The sequence below is a fragment of the Engystomops pustulosus genome, chromosome 2 (genome assembly GCF_040894005.1).
Source record: "Engystomops pustulosus chromosome 2, aEngPut4.maternal, whole genome shotgun sequence".
Classification (NCBI taxonomy): domain Eukaryota; kingdom Metazoa; phylum Chordata; class Amphibia; order Anura; family Leptodactylidae; genus Engystomops; species Engystomops pustulosus.
Window position 1 is genome coordinate 209,704,136 of NC_092412.1, and position 17,987 is coordinate 209,722,122.

The window sequence follows — 17,987 nt, forward strand, 5'->3', positions numbered from 1 at the left end:
AAAAAACTATTTTCTTACATATTTAAATGAGCCCTCCGGTGCTACCCTGTGTCATTTTCGGGCTGGCGATGGCTTCCGATGTTTAATTATTTCTCCTTCAGGTGCCGAGAGCCGTGACGTCACCAAGCTCTCGGCACCTATCGCGCATGCGCAGACACTAAGTCTCGCACAGCCGGCCGGTGATAGGCGCCGAGAGCTTGGTGACGTCACGGCTCTCGGCACCTGAAGGAGGAATAATTAAACATCGGAAACCATCGCCAACCCGAAAATGACGCAGGGTAGCACCGGAGGGCTCATTTAAATATGTAAGAAAATAGTTTTTTTAGCTAAACTAAAGTTCGCCGAGCCTAACAAAACTATGTGCCGGCATCAGCATTAAGTAGCCTACTGGGTGGTCTGCTCGCATGATTTCATCATGCGGGCAGTGGTAGGATTCCTTTAAATATGAGAGTGTCACAGCAAAAATATCTACATTTCTAATTTTTTTCTTTCGTCAAGATGGGTGAGTGTACATTAGTGAGCAAAAAAAAACTTTTTTGATCTTATCAATTGGCTTCAATGAAATAAAGAGTAAAATATGTAAAGGAATCTGAATACCCACTGTATAAATAGGTAGATCTTAAATTCTAACAAAGAAGTTTAAAAAATCAGTGCAGAGAACCATGAGATGGTCACACATTAGTTTTGAATGAATAGACATTGACAGGTCTGGGTGATAATACTGGAGACGCTAAAAATCTCACTGTATTGCAGCCATATGAAATATTTATACCATGTTGCAGGTAATTTCTTATGTGCTCAATTGACATGCAGAAATTAATAACTGCAGCTTATGAGGCTAAGTATACTGCTGGATCAAGAAGTGTAAAGAATTTCCAGGAGATTTGAAATCACATGTCACTTACATGAAAAATGTATCATAATAATTAAATAAATTAATAAAGCACATAAACACAAGGCTTGATGGATAGAATTTTGCCTCCATCAGCTTTATTAAAGAATGGCTTTAATAATACAATAAACTCTTATTAAATTGTAAACCATTATAGTTACATAATCTAGCCTTTACATTGGATTTAACCAATTTAACTCATAGCAGTCCCCTAGCCTAGTCAGTGTTTTCCCCGTTCTTTTAATAAAACAGTTCTGGTTTTGTGACAGATTAATGTATCCAATCCCAGATACTGTGAACCATTGGTCATAATCTTCAGACAATCTCAATACGTTGATGGAAAACAACAATTTTTCAAATAAAATTCCCACCAAAACAGGAATTCACACGGATGCTCATAATCCCAGTGGATCTTTATCTATACTTAAAGTTATGGCAGATACTCTCTAAGACATCTTTAATGTTGTATGAAAGAACAATCTTATGCTCCCTGCACACAAATGTTCTTTTTGTCTGTGTCCCATTCGTTGATTCAATAGATAGCTCAGAAACAAATTCACAACCACAACACAACACTACAATGGATTCTACGGCCCGTTGTGTGAGACGACTGTCCAAGCCACAAAAATCCGAGCAGGTCCTATTCCTTTCCATGCTTGCAGAAGAACATGACACACACGTAAATTAATCTTTTCTTATTTTATTTAGTGACATTTTTGTCATAAATAAATAGAAGTATAACGGATAAAAAAATAACGACGTTTTGGTAATTTTGACCTTAGTCAAGTTAGATCTGGCTTCCATATATGGCTGGCGTGGCTTGCCACAAGCACAAAAACATTAAATGGGGAAGTTTGCTGTTTTTTCAGTGACTAGCACATGTCCCATTTTACTCTTATGGGCTCATGCATATTGCCATGGATTCTATGCCCCCCTGCATGAGCTGACAGCCTTATTCTATTGACATTGGTGCGTGAGCAAAGCTGGCCCACCAGTAACAGGAAGGTCAGTATTATAAATGTAAATGACCTGCTTATAGAAAAACTTTCTGTTGTGTAGATGTTATGAATATATACATAAATATAATATGATAGTAATTTATTGATCTCCAGGGTAGAAATTGTTTTGTACATTGTGTTCCGTCAGTTGTTACACACAGAAAGAAGCTTTACAGTTACATACATACACTACAAGAGGTACATTCTTACATGTTGTACACAAACAGTTACAGGGCAGTTCAGGTTAACAAGACCACATGACATTGCATAAGATGAAACAATAAAATACCAAATACAATATTGACAATAACAGATAGACACAGGCTTAACAGACATGCATAGGGGCACTACAGAAAGGGTGCCAGGGCGACGCTAACGGGGATTGGGGTGAAAAAGTGGTTTGCTGCTATTGGTTTGGCAGAAGAGACACTGCCCACAGCTCCAATTTTGCCAAGTAGAGGCACTTAAGCTGCCTGGTGCTGGCTACCACTGGAGCAGTGGTACAGTGCTCCTCCTGACTTGTGATAAGGCTTTGGCTATTATAATTTACATTTCAGGTGCTCCGATTATACCATAACTTGTGCTTTTGGCTGCCAGGATCCAGTTACAGCAATCTGTTGCAACAAGTCATGCGACATGAAGCCCCTGCTAATGATGATCGGCTTGGTACTGAAAGTGGGGTGACAGGCTAAGTGCCAAGCTGGTGCCACAGGGAAAGGGGTGGGGGAAGCCAGAGCAGATGCACAGGCAGCCTACAGCGGTGCCATTCTTGACAGCACATTCTATTAAGTATTATATATATACACATGGTATATATATAAATGTATATACAATATATCTGATGCAATAGAATGAGAAATTACATGTGAACAAATAAGGTGAAGATGAAGGATAATCCCAGGGAAAAAGGACATCATTTGATAATAATTGGCCTGATTTTGTGGCTCCTCGATCACAGAGCTTTGTTTATTTAGAGCAGCGGCTCTCAACCTGTGTGTTGCAACTCCTTTGGGGGTCGAACAACCTTTTCACAGGGGTCGTCTAGGACTATCGGAAATATCTTTTCAGATGGTCTAAGGGACTAAGACACAGTTCACCTATTCATAATTGAATAATCAAATTATGTGCATCTAAGATCCTGCACACCAGTAACCCAGTTACTACTGGGGGCATCATTGTGACTGCTGGCTACTGGGAGGATCATTGGGCTACGATAACGATTCATAAGAGTATCCAAATTATAGCGATGAAATAGCAACTGTATTAAGGGTCGCACATTAAGAAGGTTCAGAAACACTGATTTAGAGGGTTTCATGCACAATGGATACAAACCAACGCTAGTCAATTACTGGGTCACACTTCTGGTCATTGTGTGGAAATGCCTGCGCCTGGAATGATCATTAACTCCTTGGGCATAGATGGATCCGGCAAAAGAACCCTGTTATTTGTATGTTCACATCTGTGCACCCACTCATATAATGTGTATGCTGGAGCAGCTGATTGAGTTTCATTATTCGGCCTGCTCACCAAGATAAACACAGCTGACAGCTCCTCTGACAGCTCCATGAGATTAGCTTTCAAAACATCAGCCAGACCAAGCTGAGAGCCGACTTCTTCCAATGAGGTTTTGTACAGTCTCCAAAGTGGCGTTTGTTAAAATATGAAATATTAAAATAGGAGCCTCATAACGGAGCGGGAGATTGATGCATTAAAAACAAGAACAATAATCCGGCCAATAGTAATTAACTTAACACCGTCAGTTTTCTTATTCTGGATGCCTATAATCATTTGTGACCGATGTCATTAGCCCTCATTCATTTTAAACATGCAGCTGGACTGGCCAAGGCGATGCCATTTTTTGCCTCGTAATTAACCCTTCGAGGGGTTCCGGCTATAGCTGGACTGAATTTTCCACTGCTATTACAATCACTGAATGAACGTTTTTATACTGGCACAGGGAAGGAATTCAAGCTGAGAGATGAATTGAGGTATTGGAAAAGCAGCCAAAAGCCTTGCAGAGAAGATGTTGGCTGTGCTCTCCCCAGGTTTATCAATCTGAAAGTCGAATTAGTCCTCTCTTTGTTCTCATTAACGATATGGAAAAGCATGAATGTTTCATGAGTAACTAGTAGCAGTGACTGATTATTTTATAATTTGGAACATCACCAGCAGATTCATCAGGCAGCGTCTAAGCCATTTATCAGCTTTTCAAAGAGATGCAGGAAAATATGGCTGGTTAATATGACAAATTCCCCTGCACAGCCTGTGGCCTGAATTGGCAGCAGTCCTTACGCCTCGAAGGTAGCAGACCGAAATAACAGACAGTAGCACATACAAATAACATGTTGTTTTTAAAATGAACAACATGAGCTCAAAACCCTTTTTAGTTTAGTATCTGCATGTATTTTCATCTTTATTTTTGCACTCAGAGACATGCCCACTAACGTGATGTCATGGTCTAAAAGGGACACTGTCATTAGATTTTACTGATTGGCTAATAAAGGCTGCTGGCTGGCTGTATACTAAAGGCTGCTGGCTGGCTGTATATTACTGGGGGCTGACTGGCTATATACTACGGGGGCTGGCTGTCTGTATACTACTGGGGGCTGGCTGGCTGTATACTAAAGGCTGCTGGCTGGCTGTATATTACTGGGGGCTGGCTGGCTGTATACTACTGGGGGCTGGCTGACTGTATACTTATGGGGGCTGGCTGGCTGTATACTTATGGGGGCTGGCAGGCTGTATACTACTGGGGGCTTGCTGGCTATTTACTGGGAGGCTGTCACCAATGCATTTCCCACCCTCGTATGTAAGTCGGGTGTTCTTAAGTAGGGGACCGCCTGTATATAGATTTATACAGGTAACACAGTACAGGTATATAGATTTGATACACTATAGATTAGTTGGAGGGCACTATATATATATTTTAATTACAGGTTGTAAGCGTATATGGATAATAAGGGAAGGGAGGCACTGTGTATACTTAAGGGATGGCACTAAATATGTTACAATACTAAATTGGAATATTGTTAACACTTTTAATTAGAGGGGTAACTTTTAATGTTATAATTGTTAAAATTTAGATGAAGAACTATGTATTTATAGTCCCTTGGGCTTTTTGAAAGTTCACCCTGTTGAATAAATTGCATAAAAACTGCCCTGCTGTAGTGCCTCTCAAAGTGTGATAGATGGCTTAGTGAGCACCACAATGGTGCCAGCGCTAGGTACTTCTATTAGGCTCTGTCTACATTCTGACTCAAATACCAAGAGCAAAATTGTGAATGCAGCTCAAGACATTGTAATTCAGATTAGTACAAGAAGATTAGTAGTCTATTGTATTTACTTACCAAGTTAATAAACTTGTATATAAGTATATATAAAGTATATTTATCTACATTTGGTACAGGTGATCCCTGACTTAAAGGAAACCTACTACAGTACTTCCAATCGTGCTTCTAAGCTGCAAATGCCGTGCACCAGCTAAACTAGTTTCAAATTAAAAATACATATTGGAACTTACCACTGAGATGTGTGATTAGTTCACATAATCAACTCTATTAAATCACTCAAACCTATTTGATTCCACACAGAAATCTTTTTAATCGATTCCTTGATACAACCTTCAAAGCAAACTACCACTGATTTCAATAGCCCTTTACTTATAATAAAAAGACCAGAGCACTGCAGTGTCAGGAGCACCACAGCCCCTACTGTTGGGGGTATTCATAACCTCTTAAAATGTTAGACATCGTTGCAAAGATTAAAAAAATAAAGAAATTCCAAACATAAACTAAAGGGTTTGTACCAAGTTTTACTGTTATCCCCCACCATTCATGAGAATGAAGGTTCTCAACAACTGATGTAGCAGCAGGTTGAGTATACGTCCTGCCTTCCCATTCAGTAGGAGTAAAAACTGTTGAGCTCCAGCATCCACAGCACTCCTATTTACTAGAGTGGTGATATAGCCAAGTGCTGTGCTCGCCAACTTGCAGGGTTCACAAAAAAGATGAACGGAGCAGCATCACGCATGTTCTACTATCAATTAGTGGGGGGACCAGCAGTTAGATTGTTCTGTATCCTGCAGATAGGGAAACATAGGGGATAACTATAAAGCTTGGTACGACAAGAAAACATAAACTTTAGTTGTTGTCAATTTGAAGATGAAAGTGTTTCTTCTGAGTTCATATACTTATTGACAAGAAAAGGGTGTTTCTCCCTACAGCTAATTGGGTAACACACTTCAAGGGCAATATTGGCTTTTTGCCAATAATATAAAAGAAAAAGAATTCATGACATTGTAGATCGTGTAGTTCACAGTCGAATCCTTGCTTCCAACTTTGCGTCAGCCTTACCTTGAAAGCTGGTATTCTGCTATAAACTTCAGTAACTAGGCTGCCATAATTATTAACCTGAAATAACATCAGGCATGGGAGTAATTAAAATATATATCAATAAGCTTACATGAGTAAAGTAGTAAAACACAGCAACAAAACTTTGGAACATTATTCCACAGTTAATGAAATAAAAGAGTTCATCTGGGTCCAGCGTTTATCCTCTCCTTTAAATCTCTTTAAACTCCATAGAATGTAATAAATTATACTGACTCATATTAAAGGAAGATTAAAGACTGAAAGTGCACGCATGCAAAAAAATAAAAAAAACTTGCTTGATCCAGATCTGTCTTCTATTTCAATCAGTATGAAAAATAGATACGTCTTCTTAATGTATCCCAGGAGGTCAACTATTTCCCTTCCTTTTCACAAACTTAGGGGTGTTGTGCAGACATACCCTCCTTTCCCATACAGTGGAGAGTCCCAGCTGCCAAGCTTGTGTATTGAGTATTGTACATAGGTTACATTAAAGGGGTATTTCCACAAAGACAAGTTTCCCAAATACACTCAGGATAGCAAAATATCATATTCTCTAATTCACTGTTATTAACAAAAATACAGATATAATTCCAATCTGTCTCTATCAGTCCTGGTGTACACAATTTCAGTTGCCCCTGGTTTCCGATCCTGTATCTTCTGACTTTAGGGTTGGAAGACATCTTGCTGACGCTGTGGAGCTGAGCTACTCTCTGCAACCACCACTCCCCCTGCATTCCAGGATGAGCTCACACTGACCCTAACACACTGACTTCCTGCCACCAAACCACGCATCACAGCATGGCAGATAAGTTCTGTATCTGAGGAAGGCGGAGGGAGGCACATCAGATCTGATACTGTGATAGAGCTGAGATGTAGCAGAGCTGACTGTCTCATTGTGTGTAATATGCATCTCATAGATCTCATCATCTCTCATCTGTCTCATCCTTCTTTCCATGTGTCAGATACTAGTACAGTACAATGTTCAGAAGGTAAATTAAAGTGTATATATATAAATTTGTACCCTGATAATCTAAGCACATTATCAGCTCACAGAACTATATGGATCATAATGTTTCTGCCACACCAGAGGGAGAGATAGGAGCTTAAAGAGCAATAGAATTGTAAAATTGTAAAGTAAGCGGTTAAAAGTTATCTTTATTGTGTAAACATCACTGAGGGATTGCAATTTGAGAATTTTCTTTTGTGGGCAAACCCTTTAAAGGTGTTGTCCTGGATTTTAAAAAAAGTATGTATGGCTTGAAAGGGCTATTTAAACTATAAACAACAAATCTAATACTTACCTCCTCCAACGCTCCCGTTCACCCAATGCTTAACAAAAACGCTGAGCCTCTGTTTATTTACATGCAGTCCCGACCACTGCTGCACTCCTGCTATACACTGAAACTAATGCTGTAGCAGACTCGCAGCATTGGTCGGAATGGCACCGTCATTCTATAAAAGGGTGAACGGGAGTGCCGGCGGAGGAAAGTATTACATGTTTATTGTTTTAATAGCCCCCAAGCCACTTATAGTTTTATAGTTAGTCCTGGAAAATCCCTTTAAGTAGACTCTGAGCTATACACATTACTGGCTGGGTATCAGGCAATTCAGCCAACAACCTGATTGTCCTGGGTGCAGTTGTGTTTTTCCACACTCAAAGTCAGAAGGGACAGGGTAGTATGTCTGGACAACATCTTCAGGATCAGACCTTTAACTAACTGTAATACAACTGGGTGCGGTAAAAGCCCTCCCACACTGCTCTGCCTTGAAATCAGTTATCTATGTAGTCTATATTGTTAGTGGTTCATCATACATGTTTTTGTAAATTATCAATCAACCATCCATCCATCTGTCAAAAAGCCACTGTGCCCCAAACACTGCAGCCTCTTCTACCAGCTGATCAGTGGAGGAGCTAGAAGTCAGACACCTGCTTATCTGATATTAACCGGGGTTCATTGATGCCTGAATGTCCAGGTCAATTTTTGCAGTTCTGTTATGAGCTTCTTTAAATGATGATATCTTTGGAAACGCTTTACTGCAGAAAATTGTAGAGTAGAGCAGCACTGTGTTGGAATAAATTCCGGTGTGGGTGCAAGCCACCGCTAACCCAATTCTAAGCACCTGCCACAATGGGTGAATAAACACCTTTATTTTCCAGGAGTGCTGCCTTGCTTTCTGTTTTATGGAAACGTGTTTTTTTTTTTTATCCTTACATGTGAGGCTTTAATAGGATAGTGTTTTTAATTGCATATTTTTTTCTTTATAAAATTAGTTGACTATGAATGTGAAAAAGTCTTTCTTCCATGCCTATATCTCATGAAACCTGGGAACTAGAAACACAATTCTGGTGTAATTTCTCTTAAAAACAAGGGCATAAGAAAGATCCAGCATGTGAGTGTATTTGATTTACAATCCTTCATCCTATTGGTAGATATCCTTTAACATACTGCATGGATGCTTCCCAAAACTAGAGATATCCACTCTTAAAGGTTTTTTTTTCATATTTAAATTTGTATTAAATAATAAGACAGAACATAACAAACAGAAAAAGGGAGGGGAGCAAGAAAAGTCCAAAATCAGGTACTAGAATGTTGGGGGGGGGTTGAATGTGAATAATTTACAATATAAATACACAGCAACAGGAATACAATATATTGTTATTAAACAGTCTCGTTATATCTTGGTGTATTCTATACACTCTTAGGCTACATTCACATGATGTATTCATACATCGGCGACGGGGAGAGGAGAGAGGGGAGAGCGCCGCTCACCCCGCCCCTCTCCATACAGTAACATAGGGCCCGGTGCCATATTACGTTGAAAGATTGGACATGTCCTATCTTTCTATGGGCGACGGAACGGTGCTGCACGTGTGCTGCATCGCACTGCTCCCATACGGTCGGCCGTATATACGTCTCCCATACATTCCTATGAATGTAGCCTAAAGTTACAATTGGGCATCACAGGAAATAGAAAGCTGTATATAAAAAGTCAAACTTTTTAGATACAACTTTAAGAGTGGATATCTCTGGCTCTGTGAAGCATCCATACAATCCAGATTTCACAAAGGGGAGAATCTCCTGTTTAATATGACATCTAGCTTGTGTTTCTGGCATTTGTGCCGGGGTTCAGGAGATATTGTTGTTTCTAAACCTCCTTTCTGCATGGGGTATGTGCAAATAGGACATATATAGCCGTATGGGAAGGGTTAATCATATTTCATGAAGGGCTTTTTTTGGAAAATAAGAATATTTTGTAGTGCCTTGACATATAAATATTGTTATTCATTAATTTTTTTGCATCTTCACATTTAAGATGTTTTGTGAAATAATTGATCAGGTGCAGGGACCGGGAAGCATCGTCTTTCCATTGTCTTTCAGTGAAAGCTGGATCGATGCTGCTGTAATAAAGAGATCCAGTCAAAACAAAGGGTCCTAAGTTGCCAAACAGCACATGTGCAAGTTTGTGTGCACAAGTGCAAGTCAGATGCAGCGACTGAGAGTACAGCAATGTGAAACCGGCTCCCCAGTCACATGATGCTGCTACGACTCTCAGGAGCGGAAACTGTAACAGATACTTTATATAAAAAGGGAACAAGGGAGAAGTTACAAAGAAGTTAGTGAGTAACATTATCCAACAGTGAATACAACAGTAACTATTCATACAGTGGGTACGGAAAGTATTCAGACCCCTTTAAAGGGGTTTTCCCACAAACTGAAGTTAGGCCCTATCCACGGCCTAACTTGCTGAACAGTGGGGGTCTCAATCCTGAGACCCCCATAGATCACGAGAACGCGCATGACCGTTCTGCTCCATTAATCTCTACGGAGCTGACGGAGATTGGTGAGTGTGACGCTCCGCAATTTGCGTCAGCTCCATAGAGATTAATGGAGCAGAACGGTCATGCGCGGCCGTCTCCATTAGTTAGGGCCAAACTTCAGTTCGTGGGAAAACCTCTTTAAATATTTAAGTCTTTGTTTCATTGCGGCCAATTGTTAAAATCCAAAAAGTTCTCTTTTTTGCTCATTAATATACACTCTGCACCCCATCTTGAGAGAAAAAAACTGAAATGTAGATATTAGTGCTAATTTATTAAACAAGAAAAACTGAACTACCACATGGTCATAGGTATTCAGACCCTCTGCTTTGACTCACACATAGATATCCTGGATGAAAACATCTGGACCTCAAACTGGGCCGAAGGCTCACCTGCCAACAAGACGAAGAGTCTAATCACATACAAAAGTAAAGAGCAGTGTCTTCAGAGCAACTCTGACCATTCTCGACTGGCCCAGCCAGAACCTCGACCCAAACCCAACATATCATCTTTGGACAGACTTGAAAATGGCTTCCACCAACGTTCACCATACAACCTGAGGGAACTGGTCTTTTATAGACTACCACTCCCCTATGTTCTGATACATTATTACACCCGTATGACTCCGTTCCTAAAGACTTTTGTCCCCCTCTCCTTTTGTTTATGATACCTTCAGTCTGCAGCAGTATAAAATAAAAATAAATGAATGATCCTGAGGATGTGTCTCCTTAACTGGATGCCCTAGACACAGGTCCTTAAAGAGGTTGTCCACTTTCATCAAATAATTTATATGGTTTGTGTAATAAAAAATTATACAATATTCCAATAGGCCCAGCGACACAGCAGGCCCAGTGACCCATCAGGCCCCTCCACCTGGCCCCTGTGGCCTACCTGCCCCCCTCATACAATCCCTTAGATCCAGCAGGGCCTTTGCAGAAGATGCTCAACTGGGTGCAACAGAGCGCCAATTTCTGGCAACAATGAGCACCGGTCACAAGTGTCACTGTGCGCTGAAATGCTGGTGTAACCTCCCACTTGGTAGCCAACCGATGGCTGCTCTGATTTGGGGGACGTGGCAACAGTCAGTATTGGTGGCAGCCAGTAATCAGGCAGCTGTAGCGCCAGCATCTGATGCCATCAGGGCAGTACATGGCATCTGCCTGGCCGAAGCAGACACCGACACCACTATCCATAAATGAAGGTAACCGGAATAACCTAACCTATGTAAATCTTGTGTTTGCTGTACATTATCTACTGTAAACCATTGTGTCCTGTAAATATGTATAAAACCCTGTATTGTGTTATCCATGTATGTATTATGTTTTTCTTTAGTAACAAGCAACAAGTAAGAAGGAAAATAAGCAAGTAAGCCTAGTAACTGGTAACTATCTGTTTAGTAAATATATGGTGCTGTCAAACTTATGTATCCATATGATGAGCACTATGTACAATATCATTTCTCCACCTGGGGATCAATTAAGTTGTATTGCATTGTATTTGCTGTATCAATTCATCATGGTTTTCAAGATCTCTGCTTGCAGTCATTCTATAGAAAGCTTCTATGCTTACTTCCAGTGGATAGAAACACAATGTTAGCTTATGTGAATTGTAAAGCTTCATATGCTGACCACAAATATAGCTCCATCTGTTTCTGGAAAAGATGGGTGAGAACCACTCAGTTATGAAATGATTTCAACTACAATGCTGATGGACTTTAGAAGGCTGTATATTGAGCAACAGCAGATACTGTAATAATTGAAATCTTAGTTGTCACCCAGCTTTCCCAAAAATAAATGTAGACTAAATAAGGAAAACTCATGTACAGTCTTCAAAAATTTGGAATAACGTACAGATAAAAAATGGTTTTCAATGTAAAATTAAAGTAATCTAATACTGATAAGTGAGGCTAAGAATAATAGTCCAGACTCTCACCTCCACCGACTCCTCATCGCCTGGTTCCTGCTTTGCCCGGCCCCTCCTGTCCTCTCTTTCCTGTATGACGTTATTTAGATCATGTTCATGTGTCATATGTCTTCCATTCATAGCTGAGCCCTGACAGCTATGTCTGTTTGGTAATGGATCTTGATGATTCTGCTGGACCACTATGGGATCAAGGTTTCAATCTTTTTTTTTAAATGACTATAACATAACTGCAGATTGCAGCTGTCAAATATGAACACAGCCTTACACTTCACTCACATCACCACTGGAATTTCCTTTTGGATCCAGGTGGACCCCTTTCACTAGAATCAATCCTTTGAGTTTCTTTTACGGGACTTTCCATCTGAACATTATATATGAACATTGGAATTATTTTCATTCTAGGTGGAAATTTTATAAGATAAACATAAAACCCTGAACCCTAAAGTCCCAAAACATTCAGTGATTCACTGCTTCCGTAATAATAGGCATGCTGAGCCTTGTAGTCAACAACAGCAGAGATCATTACATATGGTAAACATAATATTTGTGTGTATATATATATATATATATATATATAATATATATATTATTATTGGTCTTCTTGCATATCAAATATATATTTCGCATTAATTTCTACATCTTATGACCAGTTATAGTCATAACCATATCTTACAGAATTATTATAGAAAACACAAGTCTACCTTCATTTCCTAAGAAAACCAGCCCTTTCCTTAGAAAATTGTTCAGAATCCAAGGATAAAAGATAAAGAAGTCCTAAAATGGACATAGTATGGCTACAGCAGTGCAGCGGCACATCTTCTCTTTCCTCGCAGGAGGATGTCACGGAAAATTAAATTAAGACAAGATGAACGCACATCTGGAAATGCAATGCCTCAAGAAATGTAAGAAAAAAAAGATATAGAAATCAGTAAAACTGCCACATAGGTCAGAGCAGCGAGAGGCTTCCCTGACTAATCACTGCCAGATTAATGAACTAGTATGACTACATGGAGGAGAAACTTTCAGTCTCTCACCACCCTGCAAGCGTTCAATGGAGTTCCTGTTTCTTTTTTTTTCGGCTTCCTGCTTGAGCTAATACTGCCACATCATAATGCAGAAAATATGACAATATAGAGAAAAACACAAAACAGTCAAATACCTCATCTCCCATTGTGAAAAGTGGCTGCTGTGCAAAATGTCCAAGAAGTCAGAACTCCAATCCTCCCACTTCCTTTAGGCAGCTAAGTACACAAAGACTGACAGACACAGCCTAATACTGAGTCACACTTAGGGCCAAATGAGCTTGCAGGAAAACAAAGCTTACATTTGTTTATTACACAGGAAGCTTGGAGCAGTTTACCATTTGGGAGACTTTACGTTGGAGGTTTCCCTTTTTTTTTTTTTAAACTTTCTCCAAAAATGCTGCAGCTTCAGTTCTGGTTACTTTCAGCAGGGAGGATGCATCAGATTTTAGAATTTTGAGAGGAGAATGGAAACCGTTATGAAGAATATTTACACTTCTTCTTATTTACAGCTTTTTTATAATTTTAATTGGCTCCTATGAAAAAATGCAGCATTTGAAAAAAAAATAATAGCAAAATTGAGCAAAGACACAATATTTAAAGGGGTTGTCCACATTCAGCAAATATTTGATATGATTTGTGTTAGGAAAAGTGCTAAAATTTTCCAATATACTTTCTGTATCAATTCCTCACGGGTTTCTAGATCTCTGCTTGCTGTCCTGCTATAAAAGCTTCTATTTGTATTTCCAGTGGATAGAAGGCTGTCCATGTGATGTGATGTGATGGACATGCATGTGCACGAGCCGTTATTATTGCACAGCTCCTATTACTCACGGCTCGTGCACATGTATGTCCATCACATCACATGGACAGATTTATATCCACTGGAAGTAAACATAGAAGCTTCCTATATAATGACAGCAAGCAGAGATCTAGAAAACCGTGAGGAATTGATACAGAAAGTATATTGGAAAATTGTATAACTTTTCCATACACAACCCATATCCCATATTTGCTGAAAGTGGACAACCCCTTTAATTAACTGTTTTAAGTACATGACCTAATCCCTCACTGACCTACAGCCAGCATCTGCCCCCTGTGTTCTTGCTGAAAAATATGACAAAAATGCAGGTGAGAACAAAGAACACAGCAAATAATGTGTTGTTTTCCCGTAAAAATATAAAGAATATAAAGTCTCATGCTCATAACTGTGAAAAACATCCAAGAATCTACTTTTACTTCCCAGTGGTGTATGTTTTTTTTTCCAAGGACCTATAGACCAGGCTGAAAACCCCCAGGCTGAGTAAATGGACCAGAATAGGACAAAGTATCGTAATAGATGCATGGATCTGATAAAAGAACGGACGTGTGCTTGAACCTACATACTCTGTCACCATAAAACCATCATAAAGAGAAGTAAATGTCATGTTACAAGGGGTTTTATAGGCTGAGCAATTAACATTAAAGGAAACCTACCATTTGATTTGATGCATTATGAAGCAAACATACCTTGAGAATGCTGTAGCTACACTGATGCAGGATCATATCTTGGTTAATCCCTGAGCTGAGTGGCTTTGCTGAAAAAACTATTATAACATTCAGGATCTTGGGAAAGCTGGGTCAGGTTTGCTGACATAAACGGGAGATTGTAATTACAAATGGAGGTTAGTCAAGACATGACATCAACCTGAACTGGATCTCTCGTACATAGCAGCTGGGGGATGGTGCAACAATTGATTATTCTGTCTGGCAGGGAGAAGAGTGATTGCATCATCTACTCCTGTATAGAAAAACTCTCATGCTAGGAGAAGCGTTGAACCAAGTGCTGCAGGAGCCATAGAAGCAACAGAGCTTCATTATCATAATGTTAAATCTGTTTTTTCAGAAAAACCACTCAGCACAGGGATTAACCAAGATATGATCCGGCATCAGTGTAGCCACAGCATTCGCAAGGTATGTTTGCTTCATAATGCATCAAATCCAATGGTAGGTTTCCTCTAAAGTTATTGAGCTGTTGGGGGCGGGGGAGATGGGTAATTTTATGGTACAGATTCCAAAATCTAACACATCCAGGGTTTACACAGATTTTAGTCCACCTCTGAAGTCGAAATGTTATGATATGTGTGAACGTGGTCTAATTTCGTAAACCAATCTGTTTTTGATAGAATTCATTGCACATGGCTGTGTTACAGCTCTATTCAATATCCAAGTGGTAAAGTAGACCCAAAGTAGACTACCTTAAACTACATCTTTCCATCCTGCTCTCTCCTGCTGAATGATGTAGACGCTCAGCGGAAGCCATTGGGAGGTCCCCAGTGATGTAACTGTCCATACAAAGACAGATACATCACTGGAGGTAACACACAGTAATTAGCTGCTGCTTATGTCTCTCCTCCTGCTTTCAGGAATTATCTCAATATATCTTTACAATGGAGGCACAAAACGCGATGTGTGCCTAGACAAATACTGTCACCATAATCCTCTGCTCAAACACTGGTGGTCAATGTGGAAATTCACTACATATTAAATGGGCCCCTTGAAACATGTTTTGGTTTATCTCAAAATGTCTCCACTATGGAAGCATCTACAATAAATTGTAATCTATTGGAAAACCTTGAAATACTTCATTTCCCACATCACAGGAGCAATTAGGGTCAGGGAGTAATAGTTCTCCTTATGGAGAGTTTACCAATTAAAACCGCCTTGCAGGCGTGGGGAGACTTATAGCCATTGCTGCTCCACTAGGGGATTCTGAGAACTATGCAAATAGGTTTTCCAAGATGGGACAAGGAAAACCACACCTCTTTTGCTACCTTGTAAGGCCCTTTCCATCAAGCATGACATTCAGGAAGCCTAATGACATGATGTGGGATTAAAGCCAAACAAGAATATCTATTCCAGAAGGAACAGTTGGGAATCTTTTCCTTCTGGAATAGATATACTGGGTTGGCTTTAATCCCACATCATGTCATTAGGCTTCCTGAAAATCATGCTTGATGGAAAGGGGGCTGCCTTACAAGGTAGTTTTCCTTGTCCCCTCAAGGAAAACCTATTTGCATATTTCCCAGGAGCAACTGAGTATTACACATCACCTATTCAAATCAATGGGCTGTCGGTGAACTACAGAAATGGACAGGTCCTCCAGAGTGAGAGAAACCTTAAAACTGAGCAAGGAATGAACTTGTACAAAGCATATGATAAAGTATATGAAAATGTATGGCAATATATGGCTCTTTTTAAAAAAAAGTAGGCTAAAGGGTAGTGTCAAAATGTAAAACAGAAGCCGAATATTAAAAATAGCACATGTAAAAATTCTAAATTTACCAATAAAAATAATGTTCCCTGCAATAAACGACAAAACTGATTAGTAACAACAACACAGTTATTACAGGAAATCATACAGAATAGCCGAGTTCCTGGTCCTACAAAGGCAACAGGTCAATGACACAATGCAGGCAGCAATGACAATACTGGGCTCATTTCCTACAGATGGAGTCACTGCTTTCCACAGGAAACAGAATACAGTCCATCTGAAAACAAATGAATTAATTTTAACCCCTAGAGTCTGGATATAGTCATCCTTTTATATTCCAAAATGTACTCTAATCTATGTACCACAAATACCTGAAGATATGCAGTAACTGTACATGTAAATGTGGGAATGAGTGAGCTTGGAGTGTGTGAGAGGGCCATGGATAAAATAAGGAGTAGGCATAGTAAGATTCATCATAGCCAATCTTCCCCTCACATGATGGACATATACTACCCTTCCAGAAGAGGCCAACCCAAACTGGAGGAGTACATGATTTGGGGGGGATGCCTCCTCATACAATATTACTCTCAAAGGAAATCTACCATTAGTTTTTATTTATTGTGAACCAAACATACCTTGAGAATGCTGGAGCTACAGTGATGCAGAAACATATCTTGTTTCATCTCTTATAATATCTTTATTTATATAGCGCACACAGATTACACAGCGATGCACAGAGCTTGCCAAATCTCAGTCCCTATCCCCAATGGGGTTCACAATCTAATCAACCTACCAGTATGTTTTGGAGTGTGGGAGGAAACCAGAGGACCCAGAGAAAACCCACCCAAACACGGAGAGAACATGGAAACTCTTTGCAGATGTTGACCCTGGGACTTGAACCAAGATCCCCAGCTTGGGAAAGCTGGGTTGCATTCAGGATGCCTACATAAACACATTCCCTGGAGCTTCCTGAACTGTCCAGGCATGACTAATCAACCTGAGCTGGATGACTCATACACAGCAGCTGGGGGATGGTGCAGTTATTGATTACTTCTGCCTGCTAGGGTCAACACAGTGAATACAGCGTTCTCTGAAGCAGTGCATAATTAGGGTAAGAGGAGAAGCACCGAGCCAGCCACAGATCCTCATTATCATAACTCTATAATTGTTTTATCAGCAAAACCACTCAACTCAGGAAATAAACAAGATATATTTCTGCATCAGTGAAGCTACAGCATTCTCAAGGTATGTTTGGTTCATAATGCATGAAATAAAATGGTAGGTTTCCTTTAACTAGTAGGCACTGAATAAGAAAATCCTTACCCTATTTTAAAGTATGTATTGTATGCCAAATATGTATACCAGATACGTATACACTGCATGTAACAGATTTTGGTGGATCTTCTCCGTTGGCGCATTGTGACATTATCTCCAAAGAGGTGCTGTATTGTAAATACATCTTCTGACACTAGTGATAGATTTCCTGAGAGAAGTTTTCATCAGAGTCCAGCAATTTCCCAATGGATGCTAGATATTGCCATATACTACACAACTGATCACATGGGATAATAGTCATTCCAAAAGAAATATGAAAACTGAGCAAAGGACTTAAGATTAGTGAATGTATAGACATGATAAATGCCCCCAAAGTAAAAAAAAACTGTAGCAAGAATATATATTATTATTATTATTATTATTGCATTGCAGTCATT

General features: G+C 39.7%; 1 protein-coding gene across 2 annotated transcripts in view; it reads right to left on the minus strand.

Annotated features, from left to right (window-relative positions):
* The window catches only part of SH3KBP1 (SH3 domain containing kinase binding protein 1), a 195,458-nt gene that overhangs the window by 48,355 nt on the left and 129,116 nt on the right, over window positions 1-17,987 (minus strand). The gene's annotated exons all lie outside the window — the stretch shown is intronic.